The sequence below is a fragment of the Balaenoptera ricei genome, chromosome 20 (genome assembly GCF_028023285.1).
Source record: "Balaenoptera ricei isolate mBalRic1 chromosome 20, mBalRic1.hap2, whole genome shotgun sequence".
NCBI classification, from domain to species: Eukaryota; Metazoa; Chordata; class Mammalia; order Artiodactyla; family Balaenopteridae; genus Balaenoptera; species Balaenoptera ricei.
Genome location: NC_082658.1, coordinates 54,802,686 through 54,814,902, shown reverse-complemented (window position 1 = coordinate 54,814,902; position 12,217 = coordinate 54,802,686). Strand labels below are relative to the sequence as shown.

The 12,217-nt window shown below is 44.9% G+C and overlaps 1 long non-coding RNA gene across 2 annotated transcripts; it reads right to left on the bottom strand.

The window, feature by feature from the left end:
• Positions 1 to 10,109: 10,109 nt before the first annotated feature.
• On the bottom strand, positions 10,110 to 12,215 carry LOC132354761 (uncharacterized). Of its 2 annotated transcripts, none has more exons than XR_009499395.1 (3): positions 12,048 to 12,215; positions 11,561 to 11,889; positions 10,110 to 10,741 (listed from the first exon to the last, which is right to left on the bottom strand). It is a non-coding gene; the product is annotated as an uncharacterized LOC132354761 (long non-coding RNA). The 2 variants fall into 2 exon arrangements; XR_009499396.1 differs by having other exon boundaries at positions 12,111 to 12,215.
• Positions 12,216 to 12,217: the final 2 nt, after the last annotated feature.

Below are 12,217 nucleotides of genomic sequence, written 5' to 3'. Positions count from 1 at the left end.
GAGCAATGGCCTGGAGTAACCCACAGTGGTTATTTTTAGCTCCCACATTGGGAGACGCCAAATGTCAGGTCCCGGGTGTCCCGGCCGGTCCCGGACGGGGGAGGGCAGGGAGACGGAGCCTTAAAGGATCCGCGACACGCTTCCCACGCGGAGATGGCCTTGGGCACAGGAAATTCCGTTCCTAGCGGGTCGGGTGTCTGGCCTTGGTGGTTCTCTTTCCATGCATCCCTGCTCTGGGCACTGTCTATCTGGCCCTTCCCCTACACCGGTTCCCCACGTTGGTTCCTGGAGGCGGCCCGAGGGACAGGTGGTCACACCAACCACGTCACCAGTCCTGAGGCCCCTGAGCCGCCAAGAATGTGCTGGCCGCGTGGACGACTTGGACACGCTCTCTAGAGGTCCCTTCGGGTTTGAATCCCCAGCTAAATCCTGCCCAGCGAGGAGGGCGCGACCTAGAGGTGGCGAGTCCCCAGAGCAGCGGAACACTCCCGAGTACAGAGAGCGCGCGTCTGGGAAAACGGGACTCGGAAGCGCGGGGCTTTAGTGCCACCTGGAGGGAGAACGCGGATCCGCAGCAGATCGGGCCAGGGTGGTCTCCGACCCACTGTCCCCGTCATTCTACCTCTAAGGCTTCCATTACTTCCAGCCCAGGCCTCTTTCTGGAGCTCCAGATCCGACTGTTCAGCAGCCGCGTGGGTGGGCGGCTCACATGATCAGCGTGTCCAAACCTGCTCCTCCTGCTAACTTCCTCATCCCAGTGAATGGTCCTATTAGCCATCCTGTCACTCCTATCAGAAGGAGGAAGTCATGCTTGATTTCTCCTCTCCTGCACCCGGCACCCCCCCCTTTATCCAGTTAGTTATCAGCGTTGGTGTTTTGACCTCCTAAACTCTCATATTCATCTGATTTTCTCCACCTGTACTGTTGCCACTTTGGTCCGGACCACCATCACCCTGACTGGTCTCCCTGCTCCTCCTCTTCCCCAGCAGGGAGGGCAGAGTACCATACAAAACAGTCCAACCTCTCACTCACGCTCCCCCCAAAAGTCTTTGTTGCCTACTGTCAAGTTCAAACCCCTTTTCAGAGTGAACAAAACCTCCTGCCTTTCCTCTTCTATCTCTGCCTCACGTTCTGTCCTCTCCCCTCGAGTTTTAGTCAATTCCTAACTACTTCTTGTACCTAGAACACACTGCTGTTTCACTCCTTGGTGCCTTTGCCATGCTAATTCCTCAGTCTGCAATACCAGAGGACTCCTATTCATCCTCCAAAAAAAGCTCACCCTCTCTGTGATACCTTCCTTGGCCTTCCTCCAGAAATCCATGTGTCCCCAGGACTTCCCTGGTGGCACAGTGGTTAAGAATCTGCCTGCCAATGCAGGGGACATGGGTTCGAGCCCTGGTCCGGAAAGATCCCACATGCCACGGAGCAACTAAGCCCGTGTGCCACAACTACTGAGCCCGCGCTCTAGAGCCCGCGAGCCACAACTGCTGAGCCCACGTGCCACAACTACTGAAGCCCGCGCGCCTAGAGCCCATGCTCCGCAACAAGAGAAGCTCCCGCTCGCCACAACTAGAGAAAGCCTGCGTGCAACACAACGAAGACCCAACACAGCCAAAAATAAATAAATAAATTCATTTAAAAAAAAAAATGTCCATGTGTCCCCAATATAGTGTACTGTCATCATTTCTTCTCTGCACCTTAACCTTGAGGACAGATGATCATCTTGTTTACCTCTGTATCCCCAGCACCCAGCCTAGGGGTGGGCACTCAGTAAATGTTTGTTGAACGAATGGAATGAGGGTCTGCTCCTGATGGCCAAGAATGCGGATTAGGGAGCAATCACAAAGCGGGGAAACCTTTGGTGAATGGCTCCACATATCTGACCAAGGGGATGTAGATGAAGAACTAAGGTCTGCTGGTTGAGGAGAACCAATCATTTATGAGCAGAAAGGAGCAGAAGCGATTGATGGAAGCGGAGAGGGACCGGTCAGGAAGGTAAAAGGAAAGCCAGGGATGCTGGAATACCACAAAGGGAGGAGGGCAGGGAGAGAGGAAAAGCCAAGAAGGGTGCCAAGAGGAAAAAAGGGAGTTGGGGGAGGCACAGATTGGGGGCAGATGATAAGTCAGTGTAGCAGGTGGAGTGCAGGGCTGGGGTCTGTCCTGGCACTCAGGGCACGGCACATTCCTGATCTCATTCAGATGCTGTGTTCTGACGCTTCCAGGAGTTTAAACCGCAGAGAAAGTGGAATCAAGGAAAGCAAGTCAGAGCTAGATACAGGAGACAGAGTAAAGAGTATGGAGAGAGAGATGGAGGAGTAGAAGAGACAACAGGAGTAAGGAGAGACAGTTGGGAGGGAGGAAGAAAAATGGCTGGGACAGTGAGAGAAAGAGGTCGATTGAGAGAGGATGGAAAAGGAAGGAGAGAGACACAGGATACAAGTGGGCACTTCGCACTGGAGCCTGTGTGTGTTGATTTGCCTAGAAATTAATCTTTGGCCCGTTTGATCGCAGAACCAGTTGTAGCCCTTCCTAAGCTCTGCCCTATGTCATGGGGAGCTGATCCCTGTGGGCTTTTGTTTTCAAGCTCCTGTGTTCACTGCCTTCTGGCCTGGTGCAGCCCACAGTAGGTAAGAGATTGGAGGGCAGGAGAAAGCCAGGATATTTCTTCCCTCTCTCTGCGTCCAGCTCCTACTACTCTACAGGCCCACTTTGCTTCCAGCTTCTGGAGGGAAACCTTGGACGGCTGAGCTCCAACAATGCCATCTCCTCCCTTTGTCCCGTCACTGTTTTTGTCAATATATGAGGGTCTCAGGTACAGAGGATTGAATTAATGACACAGTTCTTGGTACATTATCCTCACTGATCTATGTCTTATCTTGTTTTTGTTTAAAAAGTTATTCTCTTTTATTTCCACACCCATTTCTCATTTGTCCTTCCTCAAAAGACAACCATTCCAATGTATTTAATGCTCACCTGCAAAACATGAATTGTTTTGCGTGCACACATTTTTAATTTATGTACATAGCATCTGGTTATATATTTCAATCTGATCTTACTTATTTTCAGTAAGCACTATGTTTTAAAAACCCATTCAGGGAATTCCCTGGCGGTCCAGTTGTCAGGACTCTGAGCTTCCACTGCAGGGGGCATGCGTTCGATTCCTGGTCAGGGAACTAAGATCCCACAAGCTGCAGGGTGCAGCCAAAAAAATAAAAAACCCATTCATGTTCTATAATTATCAAAGTTATTGTTGTATAATTAATGTATTGCATTATTTATTTATTGCATAATTTATTGTTGCATTATACTCCACAATGTCAGTCATCCCATTGATAAGCACCCATGTCACCTCCACTTCCCAACCACAACAAATAACATGGCAGTGAACATTTTCATACAAGGCTCTTTATGGGGGATATGTCTCTGCCTCTGCCTAGGTCTTTGTCTTTATTTATATCTGTCTCCACCGAGCAGAATTGCTGAGTCATAGGGTATACTTACACCTAATTTGACTAAGAGCTACCAGCTTGCTCATAAGAATGACAATCACAGTCTCCACTTCCATCAGCAGTTTGGGAGGGTTTCACTACCACCACAACCTCTCAGGCAGCATACACCCAGAGCAGCATAGTTAAGAGTATGCATAGGTAAGAGCCCAAACTGCCTGAGTTTGAGTCCCAGATCTGATATTTACTAACTTCGTGCCCTTGGGAAAGTTACCTAAGCTCTTTGTGCCTTGTTTACCGCATCTGTAAAATGAGAAGGGAGATAATAATAGTATCTCTACATCTTAGGGTTTTAATGAAGATGAATAATGTAATAGTCACATAGTGCTTAAAATAGAATTGAATACGGTTGTTTTTGTTTTTTAAAACAGCTCTATTGAGATATAATCGACAAACAATAAACTGCACATATTTAAAATGTACAATTTGGGGACTTCCCTGGTGGCGCAGTGGTTAAGAATCCGCCTGCCAATGCAGGGGACACGCGTTCGAGCCCTGGTCTGGGAAGATCCCACATGCCATGGAGCAACTAGACCTGTGCGCCACAACTACTGAGGCTGCGAGCCACAGCTACTGCAGCCTGCGCGCCTGGAGCCCATGTTCCGCAACAAGAGAAGCCACCGCAATGAGAAGCCCGCGCACTGCAATGAGAAGCCCACGAACCGCCACGAAGAGTAGCTCCTGCTCACCACAACTAGAGAAAGCCCACACACAGCAACGAAGACCCAACACAGCAAAAAAAATAAAGAAAAAGAAAAAAGAAAAAAAATTTTTTCAGTGAAAGAAAATGTACCATTTGGTAAGTCAAAAGATTTTTTTAATTGACGTATAACTGACAGGTAACATTAATTTCTGGTGTATAACATCATGATTCTATATTTGTATATATTGCGAAATGATTACCACAGTAAGTCAGGTTAACATCCATAATTTGATAAGTTTTGACATATGTATACACCCATGAAACTCTCCCCAGAATCACAATAATGAACACATCCATCACCCACAGTGTTTCCTTGTACCTCTTTGTAATTCCTCTCTTCAGCCTCTAGGCAACCACTGATCTGATTTCGGTCATTATAGGCCAGTTAGCATTTTTTAGAATCTTATGCAAATGGAATCATACAGAGCGTACTCTTTTTGTCTGGGTTTCTTTTACTTACTGTAATTATTTTGAGATTCATGTATGTTGTTGCGTGTATTACGAGTTCATTCCTTTTTGTTGGGAAATATCATTGATTTGATTATCAATAGTAATTAGTTTGATTATCCATTCACCTGTTGATGGATATCTGGGTTATTTCCAGTTTGGGGCCATTACAAATAAAGCTGCCAGGAACATTCACACACAAGTCTTTTTAAGGACATGTATGCTTTCATTTCTCTTGGAAAATACCTAGGAGTAGAACAGCTGGATTATATGATAGGTGTATGTGTAACTTTTTTTTTTTTTTTTTTAGTAAACCAGGCTTTTACTGCTCACAAGGTCATTTCTTGTGAGTTGCAAACAATTTTTCCCTATATTTCCCCCACTCAATCTGGGCTGCCACAATCAGACAGACAGAAAGTGCCAGGACACTTTTTTCTTGCATCTGTAGTGGAAACCTTAGCAGCAGACAGTAGTGTGTAATTTTTTATGAATCGGCCAAACTGCTTTCCAAAGTGGTTGTCCCATTTTACATTCCCACCAGCAATGTCTGAAAGTTCCAGTTCTTCCACACCCTCACCAACACTTAAAATGGTCAGTCTTTTAAAATTCAGAATGGGCTATATGAGATTTTAATCAAATGAGAATTTGCTTTGATTTCTAATATTTGTCAGTTCAGTAGGTGAAAGGTGATATCTTACTGCAGCTTTCTCTGATTACTTACAGCTTGGAGCATCCCTTTAAACACTTGTTAGCACTTTGGCTGTCTGTTTTCTGCAGATTCCCTCCTTGTATTCTCTGCCCATTTTCTCTTGGAATATTTTTCTTGTTGATGGGCAAGACGTTTAAACAAATAATATCAGTTCTTTGTCAGATTTGGACATTGCAAATATTTTCTCTTGTATCGGCTGCCTATTAATTTTTCTTCGGTGAACTTCATTTAATAGAAATCCTTAAATTTGGTGTAATCAAAATGACCAATTTTCCCTTTAGGGTTTGTGATTTTGAAATTTTGCCTATGTTCTTTTCTATTTCTGCATCACAAATTCATCTTTTCTTCCAATAACTTTATAGTTTTACTCTTCATATTTAGGTCGTTTTAATCCATCTAGAGTTCATCCTTGTTTTGGGTGTTAGGGATCCAATTTATTTTTCTCACATTGAGCCACATTTACCACATGTCCGATTCTGATATCTACAAGTGTCTGTCTCTGGTATTCTGTTCCATTGGTGTATCTGTCCTTGCACTAATACTACACTGTTATTGTTGCTGGATGCTTTGTAGCAAGTTTAAATTTCTGGAAGGGCAAGATCCCTCTTGTTACTCTTACCACTCAGTGTCAACTTTTTTTAAAATTAATTAATTTATTTAGGCTGTGCTGGGTCTTAGTTGCAGCACGTGGGATCTTCATTGTGGCATGTTTAGTGAGGGATCCTTAGTTACGGCATGCGCACTTCTTAGTTGTGGCATGTGAACTCTTAGTTGCAGCGTGCATGTGGGATCTAGTTCCCCGAGCAGGGATCGAACTTGGGAGCGTGGAGTCCTACCCACTGGACCACCGGAGAAACCCTCCCTCTCAGTGTCAACTTAACCATTTGTGGTTTTTTGGTTTTTTGTTTTTTTTCTTATTGCTCCAAACAAATTTGAGGGTAAACTTATCAAGATCTTTCAAAAAAAACCCCCCCAAAACAAAAAACAACCACCAGATGAATTTTTATGGGAAATATATCAAATTGTAAGTTATTCTGGGGACAACTGATATCTTTATAATGTTAAGTCATCCCATTTAAGAGCATGGACTATCTCTCTGTTTATTCAAGTCATCTTCTATGTTTTTTAGTAGAATTAAATTTTTTCTTCCACTGAGGTCTTATGAATACTTGGTTCCCTAGATGCTTCATAATTTTTGTCAGTGATGCAAACTGAGTGTTGTTTTTTAAATGACATTTTCTAATCAGTTATTGCTTGTGTAGTAAAATACTAGTGACTCTTTTTGTAGGTTCATCTTGTATGCAGCGACCTTGCTGAACATCACTGATGGTTCTAATAGACTGTCTGTTGATTCTATCCCATTTTCTAAGTAGATGATAATATCATCTGCAAATTAGTTTTTTAAAAATATTTATTTAGTTAGTTAGTTGCACTGGGTCTTAGTTGTGGCAGGCGGGCTCCTTAGTTGTGGCTCGCTGGCTCCTTAGTTGTGGCATGCATGTGGGATCTATTTCCCTGACCAGGGATCAAACCCAGGCCCCCTGCATTGGGAGCACGGAGTCTTAACCACTGCACCACCAGGGAAGTCCCTACAAATCAGTTTTATTTCGTCCCTTTCAATCTTTGCACTATGTATTTCTTTCACTTTCTTGTAGTATTGATCAAGACTTCCAGGACTTTGTCAGGCAAAAAGGGTAACAGTGGACATCTTTGTCCTTTTCCCAATCACAAAAAACATGAGTCTAAAATTTCTTCCTTAAGTATAAGAATTTCCTCTGTAATCTTTGTTTGCTAAAAATTCTTATCATAAGTAGGTGTTGAACCTTATCAAATTCTTTTTAAAATTATTGAGGTAACCATATATATTTTTTCTCTAATCTATTAATGTGGTAAATTACATTGATGGATTTTCTAATATTGAAACACTTGCATTCCTGGGATAAACTGTTCTTGTTTGTAATGTATTACTCTTTAAATACATTTTTTACATTTGGTTAAGTAATATTTTATTAATGATGTTTGCATCTGTATTTATAAATGAAATGAGCCTATAATACTTATATTACCCTTAACTGATTTCAGAGGCAAGAGTAACGTAGCCTCAGAAAATGAGTTGGTCACTTTTTCACTCCTTCTCCAGATCTGTATCTCAAAATGCACTCCAGGCTGAACCACAGGAGATTATCTGGACCAGCATCCTGTTTCCTAAGCAGGCAAAATATTATCATTCCTATTTTATAGATGAGGCAATTGAGGCCCAAGACTAAATTCCTGAATGGGGTGGAATTAGAACCTGGAATATGTTAACTGCCTTGGGTGTATAACTTCTTGGTCTGACCAGTAAAATAATCACCAGTGACCTGTATAATAATGAGTTTTTGAGTTATAATACATAATATTAAAATAACATTGTAAGTTTCCAGAGTTCACTTATTTATCAGTTTTTTTCAGAACTCAAAACATATTTTCCCATAGAAATAAACAAGTTGGTAGGGTTTCCATATCAGGTTGCCTACCTCATATGGTGTAGGTCCCCTAACCTGATCCAATATTCCAACCAAATTTGGTCTTTCAAATTCTTCCACTGTGACTGCTGGACTCAACATCTGTCATCATCCTTATATGCCAGCCTCTTCTCTGAATGTTCCTTTCTGAAACCTGGCTGTCTTGGAGGACACACTTCCTCGGCAGCCCTTCTTTTAAATTAAATTAAATTAATTTATTTTTTGCCACGCTGCATGGCATGTGGGATCTTAGTTCCCCAACCAGGGATCAAACCTGCATCCCTTGCAGTGGAAGCACGGAGTCTTAACCACTGGAGCGCCAGGGAAGTCCCAGCAGCCCTTTTAATAAAGGCCTATTTTTGGTCCTAGTTCATATACCTCAGGGTCTGGAGCTGGGAGTATTGATCCTCAATGCTACTTTAGACCATTATTCTTCCTTCATCCTTCAAAATCCTCTGCTCCTATGATGTTCATCTCTGGAAGTATAACGCCCACTACCTCTAATTGTTGCTGGGGTCTTCCAGCCTGATCCTTCACCCACATTCACTGACAACTTTAGCACCTGGCTCATAGCCTTCCTCCTTACACCTATGTTCTCATCATCATTGCTGTTGACTTCAAAGCCCACCAGGTACTCCACCGACTTAGTCTCTCAGCCCTCAGTCTCCTCTCCAGTGACCTTTCTCTTCAGCCCACCCTCAGGCCCTTACTCATGACTTTGTCATCTCCTAAAACACCCTCTTCCAGTTTATTGAATTCAAGCCTCGCACCTCTTCTGATCACCTCCTAGCCTTCCGGGTCATCTACTCATGTATCCCTACTCCTTTCACTTCATGGAGACCTTGAAACCATTGACCCAATCAGTTTTTCACTATCCACCGACACCGACTCCTTTTTATGTTTACTCTCTTTTATACCCAATTTATATCCATGATCTAGCACATAATCACTCTCATGCAAATACCTTAAAATCCCTTCTCTCTGTTTTTTTTTCTTTTCTTTTGGATTCTCAGTTCCCTGACGAGGGATTGAACCCGGGCCACAGCAGTGAAAGCCCAGAATCCTAACCACTAGTCCACCAGGGAACTCCCCCTTCTCTCTCTTTTTAGCAAAATCCCAATCCTGGTTAATTCCAACCATCCATCCACTGGCTCCTTGCACCCAACTCTTTACTTGAAGGCTACTAGAGCAAAAAATCCACAATGATGCTGACAGGTCACGCTTTAAATCAGTGGTTCTTAACTGGGACCAATTTTGCTCATCTCCTCACTGGGACATCTGGCAATGTCCGAAGACATTTTTAAAAATTTTATTTTATTGAAGTATAGTTGATTTACAATGTTGTGTTAATTTCTGCTGTACAGCAAAGTGATTCAAATACACACACACACACGCACATCTTCTTTTCCATTATGGCTTATTACCGGATATTGGATATGGTTCCCTGTGCTCGACAGCAGGACCTTGTTGTTTATTCTGGAGACATTTTTGATTGTCACACTGGGGTGCTGGGGAGGGTTCTACTGGCATCAAATCAGTGGAAGTCAAGGGTGCTGTTAAATATCCTATGATGCACAGGACAGTCACCCATAATAAAGAATCATCTGGCCCCAAGTATCAATAGTGCTGAGGCTGAGAGATCCTGCTTTAAGTTAATACAACAAGTCTCAAAGGGACAATCGACACAGGGTCTTAGCACTTACTGTTCCCTCTGCCTATAATATGGTTCTCCCCTAGCTGGCTCATTATTTAACAGTCCCTTCCTAGAAAGGTCTCCCTGACCTCACTCTGGAGTGGACCCAACCTCATCCATCACATTACCCTATTTTATTGCCTTCAAAACATGCACCATTTTTATGTCTTTATTGCCGGCTTCCTCCCTCTAGAATCTAAGTTACCTGAGTGCAGTGTCCTCTTGTTTTTTGTTTTTCTTCTCTTTGGCTGCACTGCCTGGTATTCAGAACTTCCCTGACGAGGGCTTGAGCTCGTGCCCCCTGCAGTGGAAGTGCGGAGTCTTAACCACTGGACCACCAGGGAAGTCCGCAGTGTCCTCTTGTTTATAGCTGTAGCCCCCGTGTCAAGCATGGTGCCTGGTACATTACATAGGGACTCAGACAATTTCTATTTGTCAAACAGGTGGATGAAATCTTGTTAATTTGCAATTTAGTCATTCATTCATCAACTATTTATTGGTGATAGAATTCAGACACATCTCTGCCCTCTTGGAACCTATAGTACAGTGGGGAGACTGACACTGAGTAAATAATCACACAAGGTAAATAGTTTCTAACCATGATAAGAGCTTTGAAAGTAAAGTACATGTAGCGGTGAGAGCATTCAGCAGGTGATCTGACTCAGCCTGGGATGGGGTAGTCAGGCCAGGCTTCCCAGGAGAAGTAATATTTGAGCTGAGAGCTGAACTGAAGGATGAGTCGGTTAGCAAGGTAGAGGGAGGTTGGGTGGGGTAGATGGAGACGAGCACCCAGGCATAGAGAACAGAGTGCAAAGGCACTGTTGTGGGAAGGCACATAGCACGGTTCAGGAAGTGTGGCTGACGCACAGAGTCTGGTAAGCCAGTGTGGCATTTATTTGCCAAATCCAGTGCAGCAATAGGAGCGAAAGTGTGCCATTGGAAGTTTTAAGGATTTTAAAGAGGAAGTGACAAGATTTAAGTTTATTTGGGGAAAAAAAAAGTCACTTCCGGAGAACAGATTTTAGAAGGACAAGCAGGGAAGCAGGGAGATTGGTTTGGAGGCAGTTGCAGTGTCTAGGCAAGAGGTGATGGTGGCTTGGCCTGAGATGGTCTCAACTTGGAGAGGAGCTGGATATACTTACGTAATGAGAAACATGGAATTTCAGAGCTGGAAAGCACCTGAAAAAAAACCAAAACAAAACCTCACCATTAATCAAAAGGTAGAAAAATTAAAATGAATAATAAAGAGTTCATTAAAGTCTGCATTTTATAGAAAAGCAGGTTAATTAGCTGAGCATGAAGGGCCCTTTAATATTTTTATTGAATAAAAGAAGGAAAGACTTATACAGAGAAATGTTTGAGAGGGAGGAGCAAAGACGGGAAATGTGAGAGAGTTGAGGTAAAAAAAGGAGAGAGAAAAATTAAATGAGAGAGACAGAGTAAGAAAGGTGTGTGAGCCTGAGCGGTGTCAGGAGGTTGGAGGAGAGGAAGATTGGGAGGAAACTGGACAAGGGGGTGGCAGCGATGTGCACTCAGGAAGATGCAAAGAAAGTCTACTTGGTGATGCTGGGCTCCAAGGGGGCTGGAGATAGGGTACAAAGGTAGACCAAAAGAGTGGGGAGTAAAATAGGAAGCGGAAAAGACAGGAAGGGGAGATGATAACAGATGAGGGAGGAATGAATAAATGGGGGATGCTTGGAGATGTGCGGAGAAAGGATGGGGCCATACATAGCTCGGGGAGAGTGAGAGAAGAAACCTGAGAGTGAGGTGGCAATCTGAGGGCTGAATCAAAGGCCACATTAGAGCCAGGTGTTCTGGAGGACAGAATGGTGAGAGGGTGGGAGAGGGTACATAAAGGGGCAGGTCCAGGCTCAGAATGAGGGAGAGAAATGTGTGCAGGGCTGGGGGAGGAGGAAGAGGGAAAGGTGGAGGACGAGTTGGAAAGACTCCAAGGGAGGGTAATGATGGGTGTGGCCAAGACTCTGACCCTGGCCTTACCTTGCTCCCACCCTCTGCTGGCTTCTGGCCTCAACGGTTTCTTCCTTCTGCTACAAGGACCCTTGAGGCGGGATGGGATAGTGAACGCTGGGAGGTGGGGTGCCAACGGCCCCGCCATTAAGTCATGTCAAGCAGGGATCGGAATAGGGGGCCAAGGAGATGGGGGGTGTTGGGGCGCCATGCCTGGAAGCCGGGTGTCTGTTGGAGGGCGACAGCGGCGAGGGGTGGTTGGGTGCTAGGAGGTGGCTTTGGCGGTGGAGACTCCAATAAGGCTGCTGAAGTGGGGAGTTCTGCGGGATTGGAGCCAGAGCCCTTGAAGGTGGGATCGGCTAGGAAAGGAGAAAAAGAGCAGAGTGTTGGGGCGAAAGTAGGGCGGGACAAAGAGCGCCCAGAGTAGAACTCGAGAGTCCCTGCGTGGGGGAAAGGTGGAGCCAAGGCTGGCCTGGGGCATCCCCCGCGCTCCGGCTCCGCCGCGCTCTTAGAGCACCTGTCGGGGAGAGGGGAAGGGGCATCCTGGTGCCCGAGGGACCTCCAGTCCAGAGGGGCTTACTCGGAGCTTGGGACTCCCGAGAAGACTCCGCCTCCTCCCCTCCGGCGGTCCAAGCCCCGCGAGTGAAGGGGCGTGACCCTGGTGCTCAGGTTTCTTCCTCCTCACCT